The following is a 12,062-nucleotide window of genomic DNA, read 5'->3' as shown; positions in this document are numbered from 1 at the left end:
GCCATCAACCCCAGGAGACGCTGGAACTGCAGCAATGTCCCCCTGTTCTGGAATTGCAGGCGAGAGACCAGAGCAATAATGTCTGATGCTCTGCCCTCCGAGATGATGGCTAAGTGGTGTGTGGTGTCCAGAATTGCGCCAATAAATTGCACCCTTCATGCAGGCGTCAGATGCGACTTTGCAAAATTCACCTGGAGACCTAAGACCTGAAGGAGGCTGAGGGTCATATTGAGGTGGACAAGAAGCTGAGTCTTGGAGTTGGCCACGACCAACAAATCGTCTATATAAGGAAAGACAACTACACCCTGCAGATGCAGGTGGGCTGCGACCACTACCATGGTCTTTGTAAACACCCTGGGTGCTGTAGAAAGGCTGAATGGAAGAGCCTTGTACTGGTAGTGGTCTGGTCCTATGGCAAACCTGAGAAAAGCCCTGTGGCTCGGCCAGATGCCAATATGAAAATAGGCATTCTTCAAGTCCAAAGTAGCCTTTCAATCCCATTCCTTGATCAGTAGTAGGATGTTCTGCAATGTTAGCATCCGAAATTTCTGGTAGGATATGAAAATGTTCAAGTCCCGCAAGTCCATAATTGGGCGGAGCCCCCCGTCCTTTTTGGGAACCGCGAAGTACCTCGAATAGAAACCTTGCCACCTGAGGGAAGGTGGAACCGGTTCTATTGCTTGCTTGGTCAAGAGGTTCTGAACCTCCTTCGGTAGGACCGGCATAGGGTGAGTGATGACTAATTTTGAACATGGGGGAAACTGAACAAATTCTATCGCATAACCCTCCTCTATGATCGACAAGACCCATTTGTCGATGGTAATAAGCCTCCATGCTGGTAGAAAACTGTAGAGGTGTGTAGGGTTGAGGAAGGGGGGGGGGGATGGATGGTACAAGGGCCAATGTCAAAGACCTTGTTCAGGGTTCCGAGAACCTTTAGATTTTGCTGGATGCGAGGGTGGCAAAGAAAATTTTGATTTGCCCCCAGAGTAAAGGTTCTTGTTGTCGTACAAGGTTTCCATGACCTCTCTGGCGACTTGGATGGGTATGGTTTCTTGGACCACTGCCTAGGATTTGAGCGAGGTCGGTTGGGACGAGAGGTAGATGGAACACCAAGATTTCTTGATGTCTTGATGCTCTTGTCCATTTCTTGGAGGATGGAGTCTGTGGTAGAACTAAAAAGTCCTTTCCCCTCGAATGGCAGATCTTCAACCCATGACCTGGTATCCAGATGTAGCACCGTAGAACGAAGCCAGGAGTAATGTCTTAAGGTCACTAATGATGTCAGTGTTTTGGCTGCTGTGTCGACCATATGCTTGGATGCTGTCAGCTGTTGTTTTGAGAGGAGCAATCCCTCCTTCAGAAGCTTCCTTGCAGAGGACTGTTTTTCATCCGGCAGGGAGTTTAGGAGTGATGCGAGCTGTTCCCACAGGGAGTAATGGCACCTGGCCATGCATGCTGAATAATTGGATATCTTAATACCCAAGGCACCTGCTGTATAAAAACGCCTGCCAAAGTTGTCCAGCCTTTTACCCTCCTTATCAGGAGGTGTAGAGTGGGTTTTCTTGGCCTTGGATGATGATGCGACCACGACTGAGTTGGGGCGAGGGTGTCAGAACAAATACTCAGCCTCTTGCTCCTGAACCTTATACATATGGTCCAACTTCCTAGAAGAGATGGGAGTTGAAGACGGCTTTGCCCATGGTTCCTTAATAGCCTGCTGTATGACCTTAGTCACAGGTAACGCTATCGGTGTCAAAGTGTCTCGCTGAATGATGTCAAACACCGTGTCATCTATCACAAGCTGGGACTGTACCATGGGCAACGATAGGGTTTGAGTCAATCTTTTAATGAGGTCCCCATAGGATTTTAGGTCCTCTGAAGGAGAGATAGGAAGATCCTCCACTGATCTCTGTTCTGGGGATTGCTCCAAGTGATGTTCCTCATCTGACTCTGGTGCCAGTGGAGAGGAGGAATCGCTACGGTCTACGCATTTGGTTAGATGCAGCACCTCTGGGAGATGTTCTGGTGTGCGAGACCTTGAAGCACTGGTCCTTGGTTGCGATTCCGGCATCGAGGTCGAAGGTTTGACCAGAGCTGAGCGATACAACACCCTAGAGCGATGGGAGGCCTTCGAGCGTTGATCCCAGTCAGGGTTCTGTGGGGGGTACCATGGATAAGGTGTCTGGTAGGGAAATCCTCTGAATGCGTACGACCAGGGGCGTGGATCCCAGTTCGGTAGCGAAGCCAGGAGCCAGAAGAAATTGGGGTATTCCCGCTCGTTGGGTTTGACCACAGGTGTAGATGAAATCCTCGATCGAGGGGTGTCGACCTCCAATGGTGAGGTGGAGTCTGTGCCACTATGAGACGTAGCCCTTGGCGAAAGCGACCACTGGGTGAGGTCGATCTCGGGTTCGGAGCCGGAGCAAGACATCGGTTGAGGATCGTTCAGTCCCGAGGGGCTTTTCGATTGTGCTGGAGAAGCCGGGATACATTTTGGTGGTGTCGGTTGCACAACCGTTGGGTCTGAGCGCCGCTTTGGTGGCGGGGAAGGAGTATGTTGGTCGACGTGACTTTTCTTCTCCTTCCACTTCTTTGGCTCCTGTGAGGAGCGCTCCCTGCCTCCTTTAGATTTCTTGGCTGGAGTGGAGGAATCGGAAGCCAACACCGAGCCCGCAAACTTGGGGGGGCGGTCGGTGTGGAAGATTTGAGTCTGCTGACTCATTGTCGATGGCAACATCGGTGCCAATGCCGAAACAGGAGGCGCCGTTGACATCGATGCTGCCGTTTGCGGGGTCAAGGCCGACTTCAGTAATGCTGCCGAAAGTCTGGCCGCTCAGTTCTTCCTGGTTTGCCATGAGAGCCTGGAGCAGTGGTGACAGGACTCAACCCGATGACCTTCTCCCAGACATAGAAGACACAGAGGATGTCTGTCTGGAGGCGGAATTTTACTCTTGCACTGGCGACAGCATTTAAAAAATCCCCAACACTTTTCCATAGAAGCAATAGGAAAAGGAGGGGAAAAACAATGGGGATACCCCGAAGGGTCAAAACCCCCAGCTAACTACTAATACAATTTTTTAAAATCTAACTATTAACTACTATAACAACAACTATAAACTACAAAGAAGTACCTGGTAAGGGTAAAGAAGAGGCAATTACCGACCGGAGAAGCCGAAACGTGACTGTCTGACACGGCAGTCAAAAAGGAACTGGAGGGATCTCCGTGCTGTCCCGGGAGCATGCGTACTGGGGGCTTTGCGCATGCTCACGGGGTGTTGGTGCGTTAAAATCCCATTCTTGGGTACTACCGATCGGGGATCGGCGCTGAAGCTTCATCCCATGGGTGTGAAGCACAGAGACCACAAAGAAGATCTTGCACTAACGGCTAAACTTACTTCATTGATCAGGGAAGACAATATGTTCATCTATTGCTGATTGGAAACCCCTTATAGACTTTTTGCATGGAACAGATAATAATGACTTGATGATTTGTGGCTTTGATAAATAAGGAATTTGGACAACAAAAAAAAAGAGAGTTTTTTTCTTTGTAAACATAGATAAGAGAAAATTTTGTAATCATATTTATCGCAGAGAAAACCAGAAGCTTCCTTTTATCTTTTTATAGTTACATAAAAAGGTAAAGGTAGTCCCCTGTGCAAGCACAAGTCATTTCAGACTCTGGGGTGACGTTGCACTACAACGTTTTCATGGCAGACTTTGCCCCCCCCCCCTTTGCACTTTCTTTTCTTTTGTTATTTTTTGTTGTTATTTCTTCTTAAAAAATGACATCATCTAAATTAAAGGCACTTACTGTAAACATGAGGGGAAAACACTTTAACAAAGGCTTCTGATAGTCACAGAGGTTAGGGCACTAGGTCCTCCCCCCCCCAACTTATCCAAACATACTTTTACTTTCCCAACAAAAATAGGCATAACTTCTACCAATTAACAACAGTCCCTACACTGGCTTTCTGAGCAGCTTCTCCCACTTCAGAAGTTCAGTGACTGACAGCATTTAAAACTATTTCCAGGCACAATATAAAGTGCTATTTCTTACTTTTAAGGCCATAAATGGTTTGGGTCGTGATACTTGACAGATCTGCTGAGAAGACTGCCTTTTCAAGAAGACCTGCTCTCTGTGCCCCTGCTTTTAGAAATAAGGCAGCTGGGAAACAGACTGGGCTTTTTTGATGGTGGCATCTCACCTTTCAAATGCCCTCATCTTTGAGGCCCACCTTGTGCCTATTTTGCTTTCTTTCAGATGCCAGGCCAAAACATTTCTTTTACCCTGGCTTTTAAATAAGCATTTCCATATCTTTAAGATGGTTTATGGTTTGTTTCTAGCATGAGGACTGTTTATCAGTTATCATTTTAGACTGCTCTGTTTGCTTCATGTGCTTTTGGGTTTTTATGCCCTGTTCACTTTTTGTTGACTCTTTTTACTGGCATATTTTTACTGACTTAATCGGTTTAATTAACCTCAATGGTTTTATTGATGTTTCTATTGCCTTGGTTTGATTGTCTGGTTTTGTTTGATTGTTTCAGTTGTGAGCCTCCTTGAGCTCATCTGGAGAGGCGGCAAACTAATTTTCTAAATAAAAAATAAATTATAATTGACAAGACTTCTTTCCCACTTTTTGTTTTGAAAAACTATTCTTTACATTTCATGGAGTCAAAATAAAAGTTGACTATTCAGTATATTCCCTGTTTGCATATTGGATGACAACATGGATGATGAGAAAGGGTCAAAAAGGCCCTTTCTGGCCAGCCCCCAAAGTCTGATGCACTTCAGTGAAACCACCAGGTGCTTCAAAGAGAGGCCTGTAGGTTGATGCCAAGTCCTTCTCACTGGGCTTTGACATGTACAGGTGACATCCGCAAAATCAAAACACAGTGTCTCTCAACAGCAGTTTCAAAGGGTTTTCTTTATTTGGCAGTTTGGGGATTCCTCCTCCCCTTTTCATTCCAGGTTCACTGACCACTCAGTGTAGCAGCTCCAAGAATCACATATCCTGCACTTGTGTTAGCATAAATAATTTACATCAACATTTCTGTTTGGGAAATTTGTTGTTTGTGAAGTTGGGTGCATCCAGTGGGCGTCTTGTATGATAATATTTTTCTTGTCAGGTTTTCACTGTGAAGGAAAAAAGTTGTTTATCCAAATACAGACCTTTGCTTGCCAGCAGGAATGGACTCATTACAACTACCAGTCAACAACTATCCATGCGTGTGTTTTAGCAGATTCTTCCAAACAAGAAATTCTCTGGAAAACAAGCATATGAAGCAGAGGGACCGCCATTGGTGACATCATAACGTCTCTTCTAGGGAACACCTGGAAGTGATGTCAGTCTTCTCTAAGAATCACTAGATTCCTAGAGAGGGCTGACATCACTTCCTGGTTTTCCCCTGGAACTGATGTCACACCACTGGACCTATGGTGGAAAACAGGAACTAGGAATGGAGGAGCCCCTGTCCCTACTAGGAGTTTGGCAGCCCTAGTATGAAGCATAAATTCTTCTAAGAATTTGCTCAGAATGAATGCCATGTTTTCTGGTTTGAACAAGGAAAGGTGAATGGAAAAGTATAAATCAGCATTTTGGTTTCTTTACTCTAGAAGAATTGTCCCATCCTTTACATCATACATTTAGTTCTGTGTTGGTTGTTGACAGATTTGGGAAATTTCTGGAGATCTGAGGGTGGAGCCTGGGACAAGGTTGCCAGGTTCAGTCTTTTCCCCAGAGAGGGGATTTGGGGCCATTCCAGGAGGGGGCGTGGCCATCTCCAACATGATGACATCACACAGAGACACCTTTGCATTCCTGATGCAGCTTCCCCCCTCCCCCCCCATTATTTTCCAATCACTTAAAGGGAACCTCTTTGAGTGGTTGGGAAAAAAGCAGGGACTGTGGGTTTCTTCCCTGCAAGGGGCAAAATGGCCTCTTTAAAGGTGGGAGCTGATGGCACTTGTTCTTTTCAAGTGGGCCCCAGATGACTGTTGGGGCGGGGCTTCCCCCTGCCAGCTAGTTGGCTGGCATTGGGAGGGAGTCCTAAAAATCATGGGGCGGGGAACCCACCCCCCCCACCACCTGAGGACTGGCATCCCTAGCTTGGGAAGAATGGAGTTTGGTGATGTGAGGGAGCTCAGCAGAGATGAGGGCATAGGGTCCAACTTTCAAAACTGCCATTTTCTCCCAGGGATCTTTGTAGTCTGGAGATCAGTTGCCTTCCCAGGAGAATGCCAGGCTCCACCCGGGAGTTGTCAACCCTAATCTATACTGTGCTTGTTCAAATTATAGGTGAGACCTCGCATGATTTAATGGTCCGCCATAACATCCTTTTCTTGCATTCAGAGAATAAACCCTAATGTTTTAACTATGTAATTTATTATTGTATTTTAATTCTGAATTTTATTGTTAGAACTTTTATGTTGTGAGCCGCCCTGAGCCTGCTTCGGTGGGGTAGGGTGGGATATAAATCAAATCAAATAAAAATAAATAAAATAAAAAAATACATGGAAGGAATTTTGTGTAGAGAAGATTGTCGCGTGAGGTCCCTCCTGCAATATGCAATGGTACAGCCCAGACACAGATTAACCATTTTAGAACTAGGCCCTATTTCCCACATAGGAAGGGAAGGGAATAAGACTCATCCTGGTTATAGGGTTGCCAGGTCAATTTCAAGATATATGTGAGGACTTTGGGGTGGAGCCAGGCAACATAGGGGGTGGAGCCAGGAGCAAGGGTGGGACAAGCATAATTGAACTCCAAAGGGAGTTCTGATCATCACTTTTAAATGCCTTCCCTCCATCGGAAATAATGAAGGATAAGGGTACCCCGTCTTTTTTTGAAACTTGGAGGGTATTTTGAAGAGAGGCATCAGATGTTATGCTGCAAATTTGGTCCTTCTATCTAAAAAAAAAGTGCCCCCCCCGACCCCCAGATACCAGTGAATCAATTCTCCATTATACCCTATGGGAATCGGTCTCCATAGGGAATAATGGAGTGCCCAGCATTTCTCTCCCCCCCTTGCTTTCTGGTGACCCTGAAGCAGGGGGAGGGCCTGAAAACCAGGGGATCCCCTGCCCCCAGCTGGGGATTAGCATCCCTATGGGGTTATAATCTAACTGTCCAGAATTTATACAGAGTTAGCCACATATATCATGAAAGTGCACTTTGGTATATATATTTCATCTGACTTCACTCAACATCACTAATGTGATTCATTCCACACACAAATATATGCTAAAAGACCTGAACTTTCACCCTTTTCTTAATTCACTTAAAGAATATCCTGTGTGGCAGAAGAGGTAGTGTTTGTAAGAAATTGGCTGAGCTAAACTATAGAAAGAGAGCAAATAATCTCCAGTGTAAAGCAGGTAGAAATCAGAAGTGGGAAAAAGAAAGCCACAGAGCAGGAAGTTGTTACTGAAAATCCAGAGGCAGGGAGGGGCCACTGCAGGAATTAGCACTTTGCATTTGAAATAATGACAAAAAAAGGATAGATAACTTTATGGAGATGATTCTGGGTATTTAATTGTGGAAGTCTGCAGGGCTTTTTTTGTAGCAGGAACTCCTTTGCATATGAGGCCACATGCTCCTGATGTAGCCAGTCCTTTTGGAGCTTACAGTAGGCCCTGTACTAAGAGCCCTGTAAGCTCTTGGAGGATTGACTACATCAGGGGTGTGTGGCCTAATATGCAAAGGAGTTCCTGCTACAAAAAAAGCCATGCAAGTGTGTAGGATAACCTATAGGGTATGGCTACGGGAAAGCAGGCCGCTGTCTTTTAGAGCAGTCTGCTCTAGTAACTGAATGTGAGAACCAAAGCTGATACAATCTTTCTATCGTGTATTAATGCTGTTAGTTGCCAGCTATGCTCTGATCCCGAAGTTCTGTCAGTTCTTTCCTACTCACCCCCTTGTCAGCCAGTACACAATAAGTGAAATGGATCATTTGGATCACTCTAAATGCAATTTGTTCAGTTCTTTTCAAGCGCATAATCCTGGTACAAAGAAAGGATTTGGGGGACATTTTTTGAGGAACAAAGGGCCAGGCAGAATTGTCACTTGCAGCTGCGCTGATAAAAGAGCAGCCACTAAATGCCTCTACAGCAGGGGTGGCCAACGGTAGCTTTTCAGATGCTTTTTGCCTACAACTCCCATCAGCCCCAGCCATTGGCCATGCTGGCTGGGGCTGATGAGAGTTGTAGGCAAAAAACATCTGGAGAGCTACCCTTGGCCACCCTTGCGCTACAGTTTGAAATGCTTCTTGGAGAAACTGAACTTTCCTTACAGCAGGTGCCTTCACCATTGCTTTGGAGCTGCCCCCCCCTCCCCTCTCTCTCACACACACACTCTTTCTAGGTCAGGGTGTGCAATTAGATTAGGAGCAAGGACTATCATGGAAACACTTCATGCACACAAGAAGCTCCTGTACACTGAGTCAGACCATCTAGCTTAGTCCCCTCCTGTCTCACATTTGCAAAGTCTCAGGCTGAACAAGGTTCTTGCAATCGGAAATATTTTTTCCTGGAGATGTTTAGGGCTGAATGTGGGACTTTAGGTATGGGCAATGAGAGCCACTGGGGTAGAGAATCAAATGAGGACTGTAGAGAGGCAGGATCAAATCACCACACTATGAAGCTACATAGGTCATGGTAGTCCTGACAACTTTTCTGTGGCACACAGTTGTTATGAGGATAAAATGAAAGAGGGGAAACTGAGGTGTGCCATTGTGTGCTCCTTGTGGGGAGGACAGGATAAAAATATAATGGATCCACTGAGCCAGAACTCTTCTCCATTAATGTGATGCGATGTCCTGTTAATATGATGAGAGCCAGTTTGGTGCAGTGTTTAGGAGCACAGGCTCTAATCTGGGAGAACCTAATCTGATTCCCCACTCCTTCACATGCACTTGCTGGTGTGACCCTGGGTCAGTTACAAGTTTTCTCAGAGCTGTTCGCTCAAGAGCAGTTCTCGAAAGAGCTCTCTCAGCCCCACCTACCACACAGGGTGTCTGTTGTGGGGAAGGGAAGAGAAAATGATTAAAAACCACTCTGAGACTGGGTATAAATGATTTATACCCAGTGAAGGGCTGGGTATAAATCCAACTTTTCTTCTTCTACAGGCCTCAGAAAGGGAGCTTTACAGATCAGGTGCTGGCTTGTTCCGCCACTGGGGTTCATTAGCTGGAAGACCTCAGGGTTGGGAAATACCTGGAGATTTTGGAACTGGAGCCTGGGGAAGGTGGGGTTTGGGGAGGGGAGAGACCTCAGCAGGGTGTAGCAGCATAGAGTCCACTCTCCAAAGCAGCCATTTTCTCCAGGGGAACTGATCTTGGTCAACTTGAGAGCAACTGTAATAGTGGAAGATCACTAGCTGGTGCCACCTGGAGGTTGGCAGCTTTAACTTGTACACATTTGTTGACAAAAATTACTGAAGTGTGGTATTTGCATCAGGACTCACCAGGGTTAGGCTTCCAATCTATAATTCTTGAAACAGAAAGTAATGATGTATTCCCCTGAACATGCAGCAACCATAGCTAAACCTCCCACACATCAGGGATTCAGCCTATTCCCATTATGTTGCATGGCATTTTTATATTATTTGTTTGTCATTTTGACAGCATTTATCTGCTTGTCATGCAAAATGGGTCACAATTGATAGTAAAAATTCTGTGGAAAATTTTAGGATGAGGGGAAAATAATGCTATTTGTCTCAGGTGGGGATAATCCATTTTTAAAGCAAATCAGCGTGTCCATGAAGTTTGGTAGCACCTCTAAACTATATTATGAAATATGTAATTACTAATCCTGGACAGTCCTCATAAAGCTAAATCAGTGATGGTGGTGGAAAGTGCTATCAAGTCACAGCCAACATGGCAACCCTGTAGGGCAAGGGTGTCAAACATGCAGCCCAGGGGCCGAATCAGGCCCCCAGAGGGCTCCTAGCAGGCCCCTAAGCAACTGGTTGTCATCAGCTTCCTTCTCCCTAACACTGCCTTCCTTCTGCATAACAGCTTGCTTTGCAAGGCTTGCTCAATCACACAGGAGCTACAGAACAAAACCTCTATTTTCTCCATCGGCTGAGCTTGTTTTTCCAGGCTCTCTCAATCGTACAGCATAGATACTGAGCCAAGCCTCTCTTCCTTCTATTGGCTGAGGCTCCCTCCTTGGGAAGGAAGGAAAGACCCACAACTTCCTTTGCCAGTTCCGTGGATACCATGAGAGAAATACAAAGAAAACATCTTTAAGACCTGTATAAAGTTTATCTCTCTGTTACCTAATTTTAAATAAGTACACATATGGCCCTGCTCGACATGGCCTGGCCCAACCCAACATGGCCCGGTCCAACAAGGTCTCATTTATGTCAAATCTGGCCCTCATAACAAATGAGTTTGACACCCCCACATTCGGGTTTTCAAGGCAAGAGATGAGCAGAGGTGGTTTGCTGTTGCCTGCCTTGGTGTAGCAGCCTGGATTTCCTTGGTGGTCTCCTATCTGAGTAATAACTAGAGCTGACCTTCCTTGGTTTCCAAGATCTGATGAGACAGGGGAGGGCAAAAGCAGGGAAGAATCAGTATTTGGAATCCTTTCCCCACTCACAAATTCTCCCATGCAAATGCCCCCACAGGCCATTTAACATTGTTGTCTTGCCACTTTGGAAGTTAGCAGCAGTGAGATTGCAGGGGGAAACGAGGGCACAAGGCCAACGACTGGAGAAATTAGCGGGTTCATAAGGGTTTGAGCACCATCTTCTTCCCCCAGTCCTCTTTATCTTATTCCAATGTTTTGGTTATTCAGAAAGCACAACTTTGGAAATAGCTGTTAGCCTTAGGACTCTTCAGTTTAGGCCCGGTCTGTGACATATTCAGTATCATATGGTTTTAGACTAAGGTTCTTGAAGACCTGGTCTGTGACATATTCAGAATATATGGTTTTAGATAAGGGTTTCCATTCCTCTGCTGGGGGTGGGGTTTTCCCCGCTTTCAGGGCCTCTAATCTGCCAGCATGGAGCTGGCCAGTGGAGAGCCCTACCCCCAAAGAGCTCTGTTGCGCCCAATGCGCCCAGCGCAATGACATCACCCAGAGGTGGTTCTGGGCATGTCGCAGGGGGGAATGCTTTATCATTTTGGAAAAAACTCAATGTTGACCACAGAGTTTCCCCCCAAATGATAGAGCATTCCCATGATGTGCCTGGCATGATGATGTCACTTCCGGGTAACCCCCCCGCCCCGGGACAGAGGGCAAAACTCCCCCACCAGCAGCCAGGTAAGACCTGGCAACCCTATTTTAGACACCGTGGTTATGACAATTCAGATGATGAACCTGACTTCAGTAGATATTTTAAAGAGGTGTTTGTTTTTAAATTGTTATCTGCTCCAAAACCATCAGGATATGGCAAGGGGCTAGAAGTTGAATTAACAAAGGAAAAAGAACAAACTGATAGAAAGGATTGCTAAGTAATCTTAAAATCCCTTTTAGTGCAGAGAGCACCCCTTTTCTGTTCCACCCATCTGTTCCATTTCTGCTTCTCTCCTTGCTGACAGGCACAATCTGCCTCTGGATGTGAGGAAACACCAGCAATACTTTGTGAGTCAAGTGTCAGGACGTGGCATAGACTGATACCATCTGCAGTTGCACCCGCTGTCCCCAGAGATAACAAAAGCCAAGAGCTCTTGAGAGCAAAAGTTCAGCTTCCGTTGCCCTCCACTTTGGACTAGAATCTCTAAGGAAGAACAGTGGCATTACTTTGTGTTGACAAGTCAGATGCGAGAACAGTCATGTACTCATCAGTGAATTCCTTAGGCTGCAGAGTGGGAGGCAGATGATTCAACAACACATGTAGTGAACAAACAGTTGTTGAATCTGCCTGCACATAAGTATCAATGCCCACAAAAACTATAAGGAAGGATTTTTCTACCACCTCAACTCACTTGTTCCACCAGATTAAAACAGATGTCTGCTTAAATATTATGAATGGACTAATGCAAAAGTTAACTGCTGTCAAAATGTTATTTCTATTAAAGCACTTCATAGTGCTTGAGAATATTTTTCATCCATA

The 12,062-nt window shown here is 45.8% G+C and overlaps 1 protein-coding gene across 1 annotated transcript in view; it reads right to left on the bottom strand.

Annotated features, from left to right (window-relative positions):
- Window positions 1-11,772, bottom strand: part of FERMT1 (FERM domain containing kindlin 1) — a 124,092-nt gene extending 112,320 nt beyond the window's left edge. The window contains exon 1 of the mRNA XM_060232676.1: window positions 11,750-11,772. The gene's annotated coding sequence lies outside the window, so the exon portion shown is untranslated. The remainder of the gene's footprint in view (window positions 1-11,749) is intronic.
- Window positions 11,773-12,062: the final 290 nt, after the last annotated feature.

This window comes from Heteronotia binoei, chromosome 1 (genome assembly GCF_032191835.1).
Source record: "Heteronotia binoei isolate CCM8104 ecotype False Entrance Well chromosome 1, APGP_CSIRO_Hbin_v1, whole genome shotgun sequence".
Classification (NCBI taxonomy): Eukaryota; Metazoa; Chordata; class Lepidosauria; order Squamata; family Gekkonidae; genus Heteronotia; species Heteronotia binoei.
The sequence above is the reverse complement of the archived record's forward strand: the minus strand, read 5'-3'. Positions and strand labels throughout refer to the sequence as shown.